The 16,928-nt window shown below is 39.4% G+C and overlaps 1 protein-coding gene across 1 annotated transcript in view; it reads left to right on the plus strand.

The window, feature by feature from the left end:
• RAPGEF4 (Rap guanine nucleotide exchange factor 4) overlaps nucleotides 1-16,928 on the plus strand; it is a 222,504-nt gene that overhangs the window by 40,755 nt on the left and 164,821 nt on the right. The window lies entirely within an intron of this gene.

Here is a 16,928-nt window from a genome sequence, read left to right on the forward strand (position 1 = left end):
GCTATTACTCTGGATTTGATTATTTTGCAATATGCTTTTACTGTTTGTTCTTTAGTTTATTTTCAAAGAAAAGTTCTTAATTTTAATAAATGATGCTCTGTCTGGTAGTGCAGATGTAAATTAATATGGAATGAAATTTTAGCCCAGTAGGTGAATTGAAGCTTACACCAGAAGAAGCTGCAGTTGTGTAAGAACACAGCAGTAATGGAGCTGTGCTGGTGGAAGGTGGAATGCTAAATACTTGCCCAGCTTTTGTGGCTCTGTGGCAGGCCATAATGGATCATAAGAGTGTACCTCAGTAGGGGGCTTTGCTTAAGCAAAAGTCTCCTTAGCAGTATTTGTTCCCAAGCCCTCCTCATCTGCTTGTGGGATAAGTTAAGGGACTTTGGGCTAGTCTCCACTGGCAACGCTAAAGCACTGCCGTGTCAGCGCTTGAATGTGGCTTGTGTGGTCTTCCAGCGCTCTAAAAACCCCCCTCCACGAGGGGCAAAGCTACCGGTGCTGGGAATGCGGTTCCCGGTGCTGGTGCACTGTCTATGCTGGCGCTTTACCGCGCTGAAACTTGCTGTGCTCAGGGGGTGTTTTTTCACACCCCTGAGCGAGAGAGTTGTAGCTCTGTAAATTGCCTGTGTAGACAAGCCTGGAGTAGACATAAGATGAAACCTTTCTTTGATAAAACCCTTGATAATGGCAGGAAAAAAAAATAGGCATCCATTTGAGGTTGGGATGTTTTCTTTATGTCTGAGGAGACAGTACGTTACAGATATCAGACATAGTACATGTGACAGGACGTGTGATAGTTCTCTGAATGCAAACAAAACTATGTATATATTTACGGCTGTTTCACCTGAAAGGTGGTTCAATACTCTTTTTCTCTATTTGTGGCTTGAATTAAATGTTAACAGATACATTTTTATTACCACTCATCAATCTGTCATCTCATGAGATTTCATTAACAAAGTAAGGTCAGGTCTGGTCAGTTCTTGAGTGGGAGACCTCCAGGGAAAACCTAAGGTGCTATCCAGAAGTGGTTCGGAATATCTGAATATTATCCCTCTGAGACTGTAGCAAACCAGAGGTGCCTTATAGTGCTCTTTCAGATCTATAAAGATATAAAGCTGAAGCATTGGCCACTGTGGTTATGAAAGATCACATGGCACTTTTGAAAGAGTGGGCAAATTATATTCTGCCTACCTTGGTAGTTTTCATTTGGATGTATTCATCACTTCTTGTAACAAAAATGCTGTATATTATATAACACTCTTTATGACAAATCTATCTTCTTCTGTGAGGACTTTACTGGTAATTACATGTCTTAGAAGAGAAATCACCAACTGTTCAGAATTTCCATGGCAGTCATCCAGAGGAATTTTTCTGTTGGGGCTGATGGTGCTGGTGAGCATGCTGAACTGATTTTGTAAATGCTTACAAATGATGTTTTAGTTTTCAGTTAGTGGGATTATGTTCAGTAAGCTCATAATCAGTGGTGATCTACTCTGTTTCAATTGATGCGCGGTGTCCTTCTGTATGATATCCAGTATTGCCATACAGATGCAATTTATGCGAAAGGCCAAAGGGGCCAAATGGCATTAAATCCACTAGTCTACACAAACATTCTAGTTATGGCAAATGGGGGTGTAAATTTACCCCACTCTAGCCTGCCATGCACTGTCTGTGTGGGCCCTGCTGCTACACACTAACAGTTACTTAGGCACTTTGATCTATTCCCATTTCAAAGCAGTTTCCATTTCACTTTAGTTATTCCTGATTTAAGGTGACAGAGTCTTGGGAATCTCCTTAAGCAGTTAAAAGGGTGGTCTCTGCAGATGTTTTGAGGCTGCTATTTCTCCTGGAATTTGTACAGCTAACGTTGCATTTTACCCAATGAACTTGTTTTATTTTTAATTAATGCTAAAAGCACTTTTGACCCTGAGCAGCTTGTATTTTTAACATTGCATCTCTATCATTGTATGTTATTCCTCCATTTAACATAGTATGAAAAACACAACTCCCATTTTGAGACGCATAGTTGTGGACTTCAGTTGATAGAAAATAATGAATGAAAGAAATATTTGCAAGACTCACAAGAGACTTTCAAGATTCTCAAAACAGTCTGTCTTTCTTGCCAAATGTACACTTTTCTTGTCAAATGTTTGCTTCAGTAACAAACAATACAGTACCATGTGTAAACAAGAAAATCGCTGCATTAAAATTTAATTCATCTTGTCCAGAATTTGTGTTAAATTGACTGGAGCTCTGGTTCTGACTGGATTTGTAGTTGGCAAGGGCTTTCATCGCCTTCGAACGGACACCAAAGTAATCAACTGCGAAAGCTGTGCTTATACTTCTGGACCTTTTGATTTGACACAGTTTATCCATTCTTCTGCTCAACCTCATGGTTATGGGGATGAGCTTATTTTGGGCATTGACACTTCCTAATCTCTCCGTTAACATTGCCATCTCAGCTTTTGGTTTCTTTTCAAATGAATCTTTCTTTTTCATCTGGCACAAAAAATTAATCTGTTATCCACCCCAGAGACAGTTCAGTTCCTTCAGGTTCTAAATACATTCATTGCTTAGTTAGCGGTTTCCTTTTAATAATGAGATATATTGCTGTTTTATATAACTCTACAGTTCTGGGTATTTCAGTGTGTCCCTTAAAAGCATTGTTTTAAAGAGCATACTACTTCTGTGTGCTTGGTGCTTATGCTTATAATGGACAAGAAAAATAATAATATATCATTTATTACATCAATATATGTTTTCACATTTACATTTTTAATCCATCCATTTCAGATGCTGGCAATTTAAAAACATTAATATACAGTTCCTTGACAATACACAGTGGAAGATCTTTTTGCAGATTAATGAGCAAGAAAGCAAACAAACAGAAAAGCAGTGATAGTGCATCAGATTGTACTCTGTTCACTTTTCTGATAAGTGTAGCTTAGTTTTTTGAAATATTTTTGTGAATAATACATAAGGCATGCCTTACAAAACCTACTTATTGTTGGTTTTCCCTTCCCAGAAGCTTCAGTAGCCTGCATCTAAACAAATCCAACTATTTAAATCTAATCTAGGTGTGTAGTATAAGAAATGGTCTAATTTTTTTTCTTGGCCTGCCTAGGGTATAACAGTTCAGTTAAAAGCCTTTCCTTTCCCCAGAATATATTCCAAGTTTTAAAATAGAAGTTCTCCCCTTCTAGGGTATAAGCAGGGGACTCTTTGCCCTTTCCTTTAGGCTGCTTTCTCCCCACTACCATGGGTGAAATCCTGACCTTATTGAAGTCCATCGGAGTTACTCCATTGACTTCAGTCGGGCTAGGATTTCATCCCAGATTACCACTTCTTGCTTCCTTTTAGGACCTGCAGTTTGGCCATCTCATAATCTATTGACACCAGGTTTATGTTCTCTATACCTTTCGCCATTTCTTTGCTATTTCCACACCTTTAACTAGGTGACAGGAAATGAGAGGGTTGGGTTGTACAGTAGATTTGAGGGCCAGTTGTTCAGGGGCTCCATGTAAATCAGACAGGTATAGGCATATGTATATCTGTATATAAATTAAAAGCAGTAGATATGCTCAGGTAAGTCAAATTAAAGCTTTACAAAATATACAAATTCCATATGCACCAGAATAATCTGACACTTAGAAATGAAATTGTATCAAAGTTAAAAGGAAATCTCTTCTTAATAGGAAGATAATTGCTATACAGGATCTATCCAGTGGGCCATACTCGAGTATTCTGTCTCCAACTCTGCCCAGTACCAAATGCTTCAGAAAAAGGTTCAAGAGTCCTTGTGTAACAAGGCATGCTGGCACTGTAATGCACTATTCTGTTCCTGTTTCAGCCCAAACAAGAAGGTAATTCTGAGACATGTAGTTTCCAGGGTTGATGGGAGATAGAGGCACAGCAAGAAATGCTGGGGAGACATCCAATGGGATAAAAGAGTTATACGTCATAGTCATTTGTTTGAGGGCGATTATGTAATCGGAGTTTAAAATTCCCTTCCTACATTTAGTATTTATTGATATAAATTCAGACCGCTTATATATCAACCGCCAATCTTCCCCTGAGTAATCTTTCTTTAATTTTGCATTCCACCTCCTGGTTGAACTTCGAAAATATCCCTTTGACTGCCAATCAAAAACATCATCTTGGAATATTAATCACTCAACTTTCCAAATATAGCTGAGACTCATTCAGTTATTTCCCCAAACTGTATTAAGATATTGTTTGAGTAACACAAATGGGCAGAAATGACAAGCTGGAATATCATAGGTTTTGTTTTATCATTGAAAAAGATATTGATATTTCTTTATCAAACACATCAGTCAACCTAATTATGCCTTTTCTACACACAGTTTAAAATAGATAGCTAAATAAACTCTAGATCAACTAGTATATTATATTAGATATAATGTTATGTAACATAACATTACATAACTATAATTATTACTATCGGGTTGTATAATCTAATTTTGATGAGTTAATCTTTCATATTGGAATATTTTAGCATGTTTAAAAAAATAAAATCAACATGATGAATCCTCACTACAGCATTCTGCTAATAATATTTTGTTGAGAAGTAGGCAAAGTGCCCCTTCTATATTATGAGTCTGATTTGTCTTGTGTACCCCAAGTTTCACCTCACTTAAAAATTACTTGCTTATGAAATCAGACACAGCACACTATTATTTAAAAATTGCTTATTTTCTCATTTTTGCCATATAATTATAAAATAAATCAAATGGAATATAAATACTGTACTTACATTTCAGTTATAGTCTGTAGAGCAGTATAAACAAGTCATTGTCTGTAAGAAATTTTAGTTTGTACTGACTTTGCTAGTGCTTTTTAGGTAGCCTGTTGTAAAACAAGGCAGATATCTAGATGAGCTGATCTACCCCCTGGAAGACCGCAGCGTACCCCCAGGCGTACACATACCCTTGATTGAAAACCACTGTTCTATATGATGTATTGGATCTTGGATTAGCCTGGTGTACAGTCTTCAAAAAAATATATTCCTTTGTTATCCTATTTAACCATGTGTGTAATATCTATATGTATTGCGTGTGCACACATGTGTGATTAATACAATATGCGTGTTAAATATAACTATATATATGTTTGTTAAATGATATAGCTTGTGCTTGCTTTCTCAGTAACTGATTGAAAGCAATACCATAAGCATGAAAGGAAATAATCCTCATTGGACATCTGACATGTAGCTTTGCAGAGGCTGGAGCCAGCAGTTGGAATCTGCAGGCTGAAAAAACAGCTCCAGCTCTTCATTCCACGAGCAAAATGTAGAGCACCAGTATCAGAAGATGCCACCTATCTGCCAAGTGATTTCAGCACTATAGACTCACTCTCTTAGTGTTATACCAATAAAATAAAAACCAGCAGGCTCTTATTAAAAGGGATAAAGCAAAATGCCACATTTACTGTAAATACAGAAAGAATCATAGTAAGCAGTTAGTTATAGCTATAACATTCCATTCAATCTCATATTTATTCACACATTCATTCATACACACACATACACACACACACACAGAGGATCTGCAAGGTTGTTATCATAGTTACCAGCCTTAGAGTTGCTCGTGCCAAGCCACTGGCCAGGTAGCCTGGACACGAAGAGGGAGTAGGGCCTTGTCAGATGCACATCTGATGCTCCTTGGTTTGCAGAATCAGACCCCAAAGAACTCAGTCCCTTGGTTCTGTTTTTATAGGTCTTTGGTCTAAGACAAGTCTATGGAGGTTGCTTTATCATGCTGTTGCTGAATCAATCAGCAGATGGCACATTCCTGACAGCTCTGTGCTGCCAGATGTTATTTTGTTCTTCAGTTCTCCATCCTTGAGGCTGTTGGGTGGATTCCAGTCTGCCCTTTGGGGGTCCTCTGGTTGTTTCCACTTGACGCCTTCTTCAGCCGATCGACACTGGATTCTTAGGCTGGCACCTCCCTGATCATTCATTTATTATCCACATACATCCTATTTTAATATCTGTTTTAATCACAATTGTTAACAAAGTGAGATAAATACAATAAAAGGGCGGGGAGTCTCTATGTGTTGTTTCTGTTGTTACAGAGTATTGCTTTGAGTCTCTCCCTGTGTGAGTAGTTGTTGTTACAAAGTATTGCTTTTAGAACAGACTCTGTCTTAGGATGTACTAACACAATTAGCAGCTTGCAAGTTTCACACAGAGAGCGAGAGAAACAGTAAAAATAAGAGACCAAAAACCGAGAGACCTCTTGATTTAGTAATACACTGGAATTTAAACTATGGGGAATCAAACTCATTTGTGATTTTAATACAGAACTTCTTTAATATGATCCAACATTAGAGCTCTGGGAAAGAATAAACAAAAATGAACATTGTCCTCAAGTAAAAATAAACTCTTAGTCTTTGGCTATCTTACTGCTGTTGCCCCCAGACCAATCATTTATTTTTTTTATGCTGTACACATTCATCTGTGTACATATTCAGAGGCATGTTTTGGGCTGTGCAGTCTGACTTTTATCTCAATTGGGTCCTGGCCAACTAAATCCTCCTATGACACTAAAAAAATTGTATTTTTCTTAAATTTAATTTTGTGGAATTTTTTTTTTGGCTGATGTATGCTCTTTTGTTTAATTATCTCTGGAGATAATGCTATAATCTCTCTCTCTCTCTCTCATAGCTATATCTATACAGACACTCAAAAGCCTATTTCCTTTCTGCCGCCATTTCCTGGACATAACCATTTTACTGGTTCACTTTTCTTCCCCAAACGTATGAATTAGATTTTAAATGTTTCAGAACTCTACACCACCTTTGCAACTCTTATCCCACATGAAGTCAAAGCCAAAATTCCCATTGACTTCAGTGGTGCAGGAGCATGTCCTGAGCTCTCTGGCAATCCCTGGCTGCTGGAAATGCCCTTTGGGGCCAGTAAATGGGTGCATGGCAGTACAGTCCTGAGGGCTGAACAAGTTCCTTCATTTTCCCAGGATTCACACTCCCCAACCAGTTAGACAAGCCCTTACACTCTTTCAGCTGTGTTGATTGCGGGTGTACAAAGTAGTAAAAGTTTAGTCACAGAAGTAGCAGATTTGATTATTTAGAAGACACCATTTTACATAGTGCCTTTTCACATTAGAATCACATCTTACACTATACTAAAACATAGAATGGCTGGAGCATTTACCTTTGAGTTGCTGTTTTACTGTGAGCTGTGCAGAGTGCTTTGGGCCATATTAAGTATGGCATGAAAGCTATGATAGAAAACCAAATTCTATTCTATAACACTAAAGTTTACCAGTAAATGTTGGCAATATGAATGAATCACAGCTCCAATTTCTTTACATAAATGTGACCCAATTCTAAAATATATTTTAGATGTATATCAGTGTGTGTTATTTTTTTCAGAGTAGTTAGTGCCTGGAGTATGGTTGTTTAAAAGATTATATATTATGAGATGATGGTAGAGACTCACATTGAAACTCTTAGCAGGATATTTCTGTCAGATGTGATTATATTAATTTTGTACTGGGAGTTGCCCCATGAAGAATGATACCCATTTTAATAAATAAATATCTTGCACTGAGGCATTGACTTCTTTTGTTTTTCCTCAACAAAATGAAGGGTTTCCTGCCTCTGTGCCTTTCTGATGAATAATATAATGAGACTTCAGGAAGCGACAGATGGTACCAGTCAGGTCGTAAGTATTTGTATTTTAACTGAATTGTTGACAACTTTGTGCTCTCAAATCAGATTTAATTTCTATACAGTTGAGACCTGCAGGATATACTGGAAATATCTCAGGAGTCTAGCAGAGCAATCATAGTCTTACATGATGGTACTAGTTGGACCCAGATGCCCTATATTATAAACACCTACTTTTTATATAGCACCTTTAATCAGTAGATCTCTAAACACTTTACAAACAAAGTCAATATAGTTATCCCTCTTTCTATGCATGGGGAAAATGAGGCACAGAGAGGAGAAGTGACTTTCCGAGGATCGCTCAGCAGGCCTGTGAAGCCCAGTCCTGTGCTCCATCTACTGTGTGGCTGGTGTCCATTAACTGGGCAGTGTCTTCGGGCAGGATTATCAGTTAATCTCTCTTGAGTATGACATAGTGCATAGATGTGCTGCACAGGAGCAGACAAGAGCCCACATGGTTCCAAGGGGAAGTGATCTGTGCTGACTAGTGTATTGTGTGTGGGATAGTAGCTCAGCAGAGACTGCTCCCCAAAGAAAGTGCTTCTGTTGCCCAGTTTATGCCCATTTGAAGTCAATAGGAGTGACAGGTGCTCAGCATCTCTCAAGATTAGACCCTTACATTGTAAACTGTCTCTGGAGCAGTGATTGCATATATCCATAAAGTACTAATACACCTGTGTTGCTGTATACATGTTGGCTATTGTTCTCTGCATCCAACCTGTGTGCTATGTTTCTGTCTTGTTTCAGAGTAAAAAAATATCCTGCATAAAGATTCTCTCTGTGTGGATAAAGATTTACATCTTTCTTTCAGTGTTCATGGCATGCATAAAGTTCCATTAACATTTTAAGGGCCAAATTCATACTTGGCATAAAGTCTGTCTCAGTTACACTGAGACTCAGTTTGGCTCTTAAAGTGTTAGTTATGACAAGTTCTTTATGCAAGGGAAACACATGTTTAGAGGTCAATGGAGCCTGTTAAGAAAGATCAATTTCTATATAAGCCAGATTCTAAGATGGTGTAAATAGCTTGTTACATGTTGTCGTTCTAATTTTGATATTATCTCACTTCTTGGCATTTCACTTTCACTGCAGTAGTCAGAGAATTCCCTTGCTTTAGTCTAGGAAATCTGCTACAGTTTTCTCCCTTCCCCTTCCCCGCCCTTAAGAAGTGAAAGAGGTCACTCTTCTGAGTTTATTTTGGAAAGTTTTTGGTGGACTAACTTTACCTATGGTTTACTTGGAAAATTGCAGTCTTACTGTGGGGAATAGGATGATTTCCATGGACCTTTGTAATGACTAGAGCTACGTCTGAATTGAGAAGTGGAGGGCCAGAAAGCATCATTACATAGCATGGGGCTTTTATACCAACCCTGAACTTTTTAAAGGTCAAATTCTGCTCTCAGATACGAATGAAACAGCTTCTAGTTGAAGTCAGTAGGTCAAATGGAAAGATGTTTGCTTATGTCAGTGGTGGCTTTAGCCCAATGGTTGCTGCTCATGTATCCAAGGCAGAATTTGTCCCATAGTGTTTGCAAGGTTCTAGTTATGAATTTCAACTGTGAAGGATTGATTACAACTCTTTGATAAATGGATCCCATATCAAATGACGTTTTTATTTAACCATTTTAGTATTATCTGTACTATGTTTTTATAAAATCTTATAGACAGAATGATTGCATAGTGCTTTTTTGTTGTTGTTTTTTTTGCTTAAAAATGTAGCCAAAATTCTATTAAACTACTTCTGTAACTGGCAGATAAATGTCAAAATTTAGCTAAAATTAACAAAAAATCTTGCAAAATTCAGGTATTTTTATTTAAATTGTCCAATATTTCATTTACGAAAAGGATATGTGAGGCCACAGAATACTGACAAAGTTATTGCCACATTGCAGAAATGCATTATAAATTGTACAGTCTAAAACCCAAAGAAGCTTTTATAGTAAAAAGAAAAAGCAACCCTGTTTTGAAAACTGTTAAAGAATAATTAATACTGTCTTTATATTAAATATATTCCTTTTTAAGTGAACACATTTGAATGGCTTTCTTTGTATAAGAATGATTTGCTGTAATAGGAAACTCTAAGCATGTCACACTCCCCAAAATCAGGATTGCCCAGCATGAAGAAAATAATTAGAAATATATATATGGAAGTTTTTGATACAATTCAGAAGAAAATGCTGGTTATGTAAACTAAAAGATTAACTATAAAGATTCTGCTGGGTTACAAGGACTTGAATCTCCTGGATTGTGGACTTGTATCTTGTCATTTTTACTGCCACATCAAAGCTCTTCTTTTGCACTTGTCATTAATCAGACTACTCCATCAAGAGAAGTGGGATAGAATTCTTATATTGTCAGTTGCTGTGAGTGGCAAGTTAAGGAGCATCAGCAAAGATTATATATTCCAAGGGTTTTTGGACTGAGCTGGCAAATTACATCATCATAAAAACTGTATTTCCAGTAGAAGCATAGGGTGACATTCTTTCTTCATTTAAAGTACATCCATGCAATCCCACTGATATAATTGTAACTGAAGGTAGAATTTGGTCCATAGTGTTTGATCTAGTACAGCGGTTCTCAAACTGTGTTGGGACCCCAAAGTGGGTTGTGACCCCATTTTAATGGGGTCGCCAGGGCTGGCGTTAGACTTGCTGGCCAAAGCCTGAGCCCTACCTTCCAAGGCCGAAGCCCAGGCGCTTCAGCCCCAGGTGGTGGGGCTCAGGTTACAGGTCCCCCGCCTAGGGCTGAAGTCCTTGGGCCATGACTTTACTCCTTTCCCCTCCCCCCCACCCCGAGGCGGAGGAGCTTGGGTGGGCTCAGGCTTTGATCCCCCGCCCCGGTGATGTAGTAATTTTTGTTGTCCAAAGGGGATTGCAGTGAAATAAAGTTTTGAGAACCCCTGCTAGCACATCATACAAAGACTTCATCTAGTCCTGTGTCCTATCTCCAGCAGCAATCAATACCTGATAGTTTAGAAAGGTCGGGGGCAGGGGGGAGGGAACCTTTAATGAACCTTGCCATTTATATATGCAGTGCTAAATACAGAGGGAAAAGGAAACAACATGCTTAGAGAGAATCCTGGAATTGGATAAATAAAAAGACTGACATGCTTCTTTCCTCTCGGCCCTGAGGACTTGACTTGGCCTCATCCCTTCTTTTAGAACTAGAATATGTTTTTTTTTAAATCAGACTTGTAATTAATTGAAAACAAAGAGGGTCATAGCACAGAAGATAGAAATGGCAATGAAAAAGGCCTATTAGATCATGCTTTCCATCTCCCTGCCAGAGGGGAATTGTTTCATATATAGTTCACTCTCTAGTGTTTTGTTTAGTCTAATTTTAAATATCATAAGTGATGGGACCTGCACTTGGGAGAATATTCCACAATCAAATGCATCTCACATTATTTAAGAAATGTATTCTGATATTCAGACTAAATTTTCTCTTTTAAAATTTCATCCTGTTATTTCTACTTAAATCACCGTATGATTCCTTTCTGTCATCATTTACAGCCTTCAGATATTTGTATACTGTTGTCTCCATTTTGTCATCTCTCAACAAATTTTACAGATATCTGTTTTAATTTTCCTGAAAAGCCTAGTTCCTCCAGCTCTGGATAATTTTTGTTGATATAACCCGAACTCACTTCAATTTGTCACTGTCTTGGTTAGTATGGTGCCCAGAAATTAACACAGCATTCCAGATGTGGTCATAACAGAGCCACAAGGAGTGTGATTGTTACTTCCCTATTCTGTGACATGATGACTCTTTGTATACAGCCCAATATTGCACTGGCCTATTTGCAGCCATATCTGCAACACATGTCTAATTTGCTGTCTACTATCTCCCCTGCAGTGGTCATCATTAAAGAGTCATTATTTGCCAACAGTTACCATTCACTAGTGTTTAAGATGATAGCATTTGCCCCTTATATTTAGAAAGGCTATAGCTTGGTAACTGTGTGGTGTCTGATAGTAAAGGTAGAAATTTGAGTGGTGACTGATGCACTTCAGTTCTTTTTCAACATTACTGCTTCCCAGGTTTCTCCTTCCCATTGAGTATCTCTTTCAGATTGTTTCTCCAGGAAAAATGTATTTTTCCAAGTTGAACCTCAATTTTGTTATTTTCTCCCAAAGTTTTTGACCTCTCTAGGTTCCTTTGTATTATTTTCCTGTCCTTATAGGTGTTCAGAACTCCTCCCAATTTAGGATCATCTGTATTTCATTAACAAACATGCTGTTTACTCTCTCTTGGTAAATTAATAATGAAAATATTAAATAGGACAGGATCTAAAACCAGTTCATGTGGTACTCTGTGTGATACAGAAGGCAGCAGGAGAGTGATACAGGAGAGATATGTGAGTCCCAGGATGAGGAGAAGCCTTATTCCCTGTAGAGGGAAGAAAGGTTTCTATAGATTAATTAAAAGCACCTGAAGCCAGTTAGAGCACCTGAAGCTAGTCACCTGGTCAAAACCCCTTGCTTCAATCATAGCTTCATAGATTCATAGATATTAAGATCAGAAGGGACCATTATGATCATCTAGTCCGACCTCCTGCACAACGCAGGCCACAGAATCTCACCCACCCACGCCTGCGAAATCAGCCAGGGGAAAGAGCTGGAGCAGAGGGTGGTTTGGAGGAGTTGGAGCAGAGGGCGGTTTGGAGAAGTGCCGTGGCTGGCTAGAAGACCAAGACCCTAGGTAAAGAGACACCCGGCTTGTGCAGAGAGAGAGGGCAGGAGGCCCCACAAGCTGAAGAGCAGGAGAGGGAAGTAGCCCAGGGGAAGGAAGCACTAGTTCAAGTGGTTTACCACTATCCCTAGGGCCCCTGGGCTAGGACCTGGAGTAGAGGGCGGGCCTGGGTCCCTCCGTCTCCACTACCCTTCTCTGGGTTACTAGTGGGACAGTAGATACCCTAGTTCAGGGGCAGGAAACTGCGCCCTGAACCACCCCCTAAGAAGAGGAAGTGCGGGACCCATCATAATCGTACCGGCAATTTGCCACATCTGTTAGATACCCTATCTATACGTTGCCATGTTTAATCACCTTTTGTTTTTGTTCATTTAGCCAGTTTTAATCCACGATAGTGCTTCTCTCCAAGTCCTTTTCAGTTAATTTTTCAGATGAAATTTCATGACATTAAATATCAGATACCTTAATGAAATGCAAATGAATTTCCGTAATCCACTAATCTGGTGATGATTTTTTTTAAAAGAATCTCCCCTTCCCCCACATGTTTGTCTGGTAAGATTTATTTAACTGGTTTATGAATTAATTAACATCAAAGCAATGCGGAGGAGCCTCATTGTAAAGGCAATGGTATCCATAAATATTCACCCATTAGATAACTTAAATACTTTCTTGTTTGTTTTTATATTAAGTGTAAGGTGCCTAGACACCTTAAGTCAAATGCAGCCTGGAGTGCGCTGGTGTCATTCCCATAGAAGTCTTTCGACCAAATCTTTTAGTGCCAGCGTTGGTGGTATAAATTACTTTTTGGCTGTAAGCTGTTAGAAAATGGGTGTAAGTGAGGAATTTTCACTGATTTGGCATTTGGAAGGTGTGCAAAAGTGAGTGTAACTTCATGCATGGGGTAGGGGAAAGGTATAGAAAAAAGCTGTTGACAGAAGTGCATAATAAAAGCAGCCCCACTGATCTCTTTCTGCCCCGTCATATACTTTACCCTGTCCCTGCATTACCCCCAACAGTCCCAGAATCAAATTCAACCCTGGCATAAACTGATACAACTTTTATTTTACATTCTTGATTTGCCTACCCACCGAGTTCCAAATTATAGTAAGTTACAGTGTTTTGACACTTACCCTGTTTCCCAACTACCTTCCGTTATGAATTTGGTTCCTTGGCAACAGGTGTGATGTATAAACTTTTAAATAACTAAACCAAATTAAATTTATTAATGGATCTTCTGTGGCAGTGAATTCTACTGATTAACTGTAGGCTGCACTACAGGTTACAGATATATTGTCTGGCAATTGAATGTTCTCTTGTTCCCATGTTCCAGGGCTGGGTAAAGAAGATGGAATGATCAATTTCTACTATACCTCTTCTTCATTTGGCATGACCTTAAGTTCACCTTCAAAGTTTCCCTTTTTTGTTTCATTGCCCAATTTTTGTTCTCCTATTTGTCTTGGCTTTTGCAAATAAGCAATTAAAGGTCAGGAATATAAGCAGAAATAGAACAATTGCAGCCTATACGTTGGAGAAGTTGTGATTTTTCATGCATACACAGTAAATTTGAGTGAACAGCTGAAATTTATTTTCGAGGACATACATTTGCTAAAAAAAGCTACACTCCGTCCTCTTTTGTTTCATTTCTGTAAATATTCACGTGAAAGTTTATTAAACAAGATTGTTCACCAAAACAGTGAATTTTGAACTCGTAAATGGGAATATGCGCCCCAGAAGCTCTATCTGTCTCTATTACTGACATAGCTGAAACAAACAAGTCCATTCTCTGAGTCCTAGCCTGAGGGTCTCCATAGTGCAAGCTGTTCGGTTTTCCCCCCAATTGCCTTGCTTCCCTAAAAGCAACAAAAATAAGCCACAGAAGCAAGGAAACCTCTTCAATTTTTTTCCTAACATCAGTCTGACAAGAATGGCAAAATGCAGGGATTTGCTCAGGCAGAGACAGCAAAGAAGAGGACAGGATCAGAGTAGGGGAGAATTGGAGGCCTGGAGCCACAGAGCTATAGCAGCCCTTAAACTTTATTATATAGCAATATCCCAGGATGGGTGTGGAGCTGGGCCCTTGGTACAGCCTGCCTTAGCCTTTTGCAATGCACCTCCCTCCGAGAGAACATTAAAGCCCAGACCTCACTGATCGTGAGACTAGAGTGAGGGTTTAGGTTCCAGAAACTTTTACCACTTTAGTATCTGTCCTTAGAAGTTGCGGGATGCATTTTTCCTCTCAGACGGACTGAGTGAGAATCCTCCCCGCAATATTAAATCTCTTAGTAAAAAGTTTTATTGAAAAAAAAATGGAGTAAAATAAAAAAGTCTAGATTTTATGCTTTGTGACAGAGTTCTGGGCAACAGCAACTGAGTCAGCACTCTGGTCACTGCAACTCTAATTAATTACTCCAGAGCAGACCTCATTAAGAGCTGTGCCTAACTGATGAGCTGAGGAGACCTAAGAGACTCATTGGGCTGATTGTAGGAAAGGCAAAGGAGGGAAGTAGGAGAGGGAGAATGCAGAAAAAGAGAGGAGGAAAGGAAGAGAGAGTCATTGCTCTTCCCTGCTTCTCGCAGGAAGGGGCTCCCTTGGACTCTAGGGGTAAGGCTATAGAGTGTATAAGGGTGGTGGAAACTAATATTGTAAATAAACCGCACTAGGCATTTTACCAGCAAAAAAGATCTCTGAGCCATTTGTGAACTTGAATAGAGGCAGGAGCAAGCGGGCCCCACCACACACTTCTCATAAACTAGACAAGAACTCGAAGATGTAGAAAAAAATGCGGTCACATATGTAAAGAACTTTTCCTGGCATTCACCTCCCAGTCAGAGTTCCAGCCCCATGCTGTCCAGAGTGACAGATACCCCCCTTCTCTCCTCCCCCCGCTTTCTTTTGCTGTGCCCTTTGGGTTAGCCTGCAGGCCAAGACATGCCATTTTTCACAGTAGGACATCAAGTGCACTATCAAACTTCTAGTGCACAGTAGCAGGGTCAATAGGGCCAGTTAGCCTGAGGCGGGCTAGAGTGCGTTGTGCACTAACAAGATTGTGTAGATAAGCCCGGGGGCAGTTTATCCCAGTTCCTTACACCCACAGTGGGGATTTGGACTTGTTGCTTTCTCTGAGGCTTTGTCTAAACAAGAGCTACGAGGTGGCCCATTAAGGATAAAGCGGCCTTTAGTAACTGACTTTCAAAGACTTAACATATTATCTCAGAGACCACTTTTCACAGAGCAGTGTGTCCATCGGAGTGGTTGCTGATGGGCCATGCTCACCTTCCATGGAGAAAGGTCGTTTCATTTGACTGAGTGGAGGATTTTAAAGCTGAACTCACATTTCAAGGCTAATCTCATCTTTCATTTAGAAAAATGTTCTTGCCAGTTGCCTCGCAAAGAAAGTCTGGAAAATGTAAACTGATCCCTGGAGTTGAAATGTTGTTACTAATTGATTTCCCTTAAACATCACTGATTATTCACAGTCTTCCTAAAGTCACCTAGGCCTGGTCTACTTGTAAAAGTTTTGTTGGCATAGCTGTGTTAGTTAGGAGTGTGGAAAAAAATCACACACCAAACCAGACAGAGCTATGCCAGCAAAAGCCCTAGTGTAAATACGGTTATTCCGGGGGTTGCGGGGGGAGGAGAGTCCTTTTGCCAGTATAGTTTATTTTGTTCAGAAAACTTATATGAACTATACCAGCAAAAGCACTCTGCATCTCCACTAAAAGGATTTGGTGGTGTAGCCATTCTATAATTCCTTCTAGTATAGGCAAGGCCCATGGCTGCCCTTTGGGACCAGTGAAACCCATGGTTATAATCCCTTGATTTTCTGGGGGACCTCAAACTAATTCATGGCTGTTTTGGTAGTACTGTCTGGGCTGTCCCTGGTAGTGGCAGGGTCATTGTAAACTTCCTCTCACCTCCCAGACAGTTGCTTGCAATTTAGCTGCCTCTTCTGCTGAGCAGTCATAGTGATCCTTGGCCACAAGGAGAAAGGTGGTCTAATGTGATTCCTGGCTCTGATGTGTTCTCCCTATGTGACCTTAGTCAAGTCAATTAACCTTTCCCACACTACTTTCTCCTAAATAAGGACAATCATATTTCTCTACCTCTTAGGGGTGTCATGATGATGTGTTAATTTTGCAAATGCTATAAGTATTAAAAATCACTGTATGCAAACACATAGCCCTTAAATAGGCCACAAACTCCAATCCTATGCGGCAAGTTATCATTTGGACATTTTTAAACGTTGGCCCCCATGCCATGGGCCCAGCAAAAGCAGCTGGGTTCTATTTCTGTGGTAGGCATCTGATTATGGCCTGAAGATTCCATGCATTTTTGAATATGATGAAGAGGTCCCAAGGAATCATTTCACTGGTCCCTTTACCCCAAAACTTTCTGCCCTGTCTGTATATATCTAATATTTGATCTTGGTAGCAAGCCTGTCACCTTTTTATAAGCACTGTTGTGTCTTAGGGATTTGGTTTTGTGAATCAAGAGTAAGTTGGAAAAAAACTGAAATGTGGGT

Source organism: Eretmochelys imbricata, chromosome 11 (genome assembly GCF_965152235.1).
Source record: "Eretmochelys imbricata isolate rEreImb1 chromosome 11, rEreImb1.hap1, whole genome shotgun sequence".
In the NCBI taxonomy this organism is placed as follows: Eukaryota; Metazoa; Chordata; order Testudines; family Cheloniidae; genus Eretmochelys; species Eretmochelys imbricata.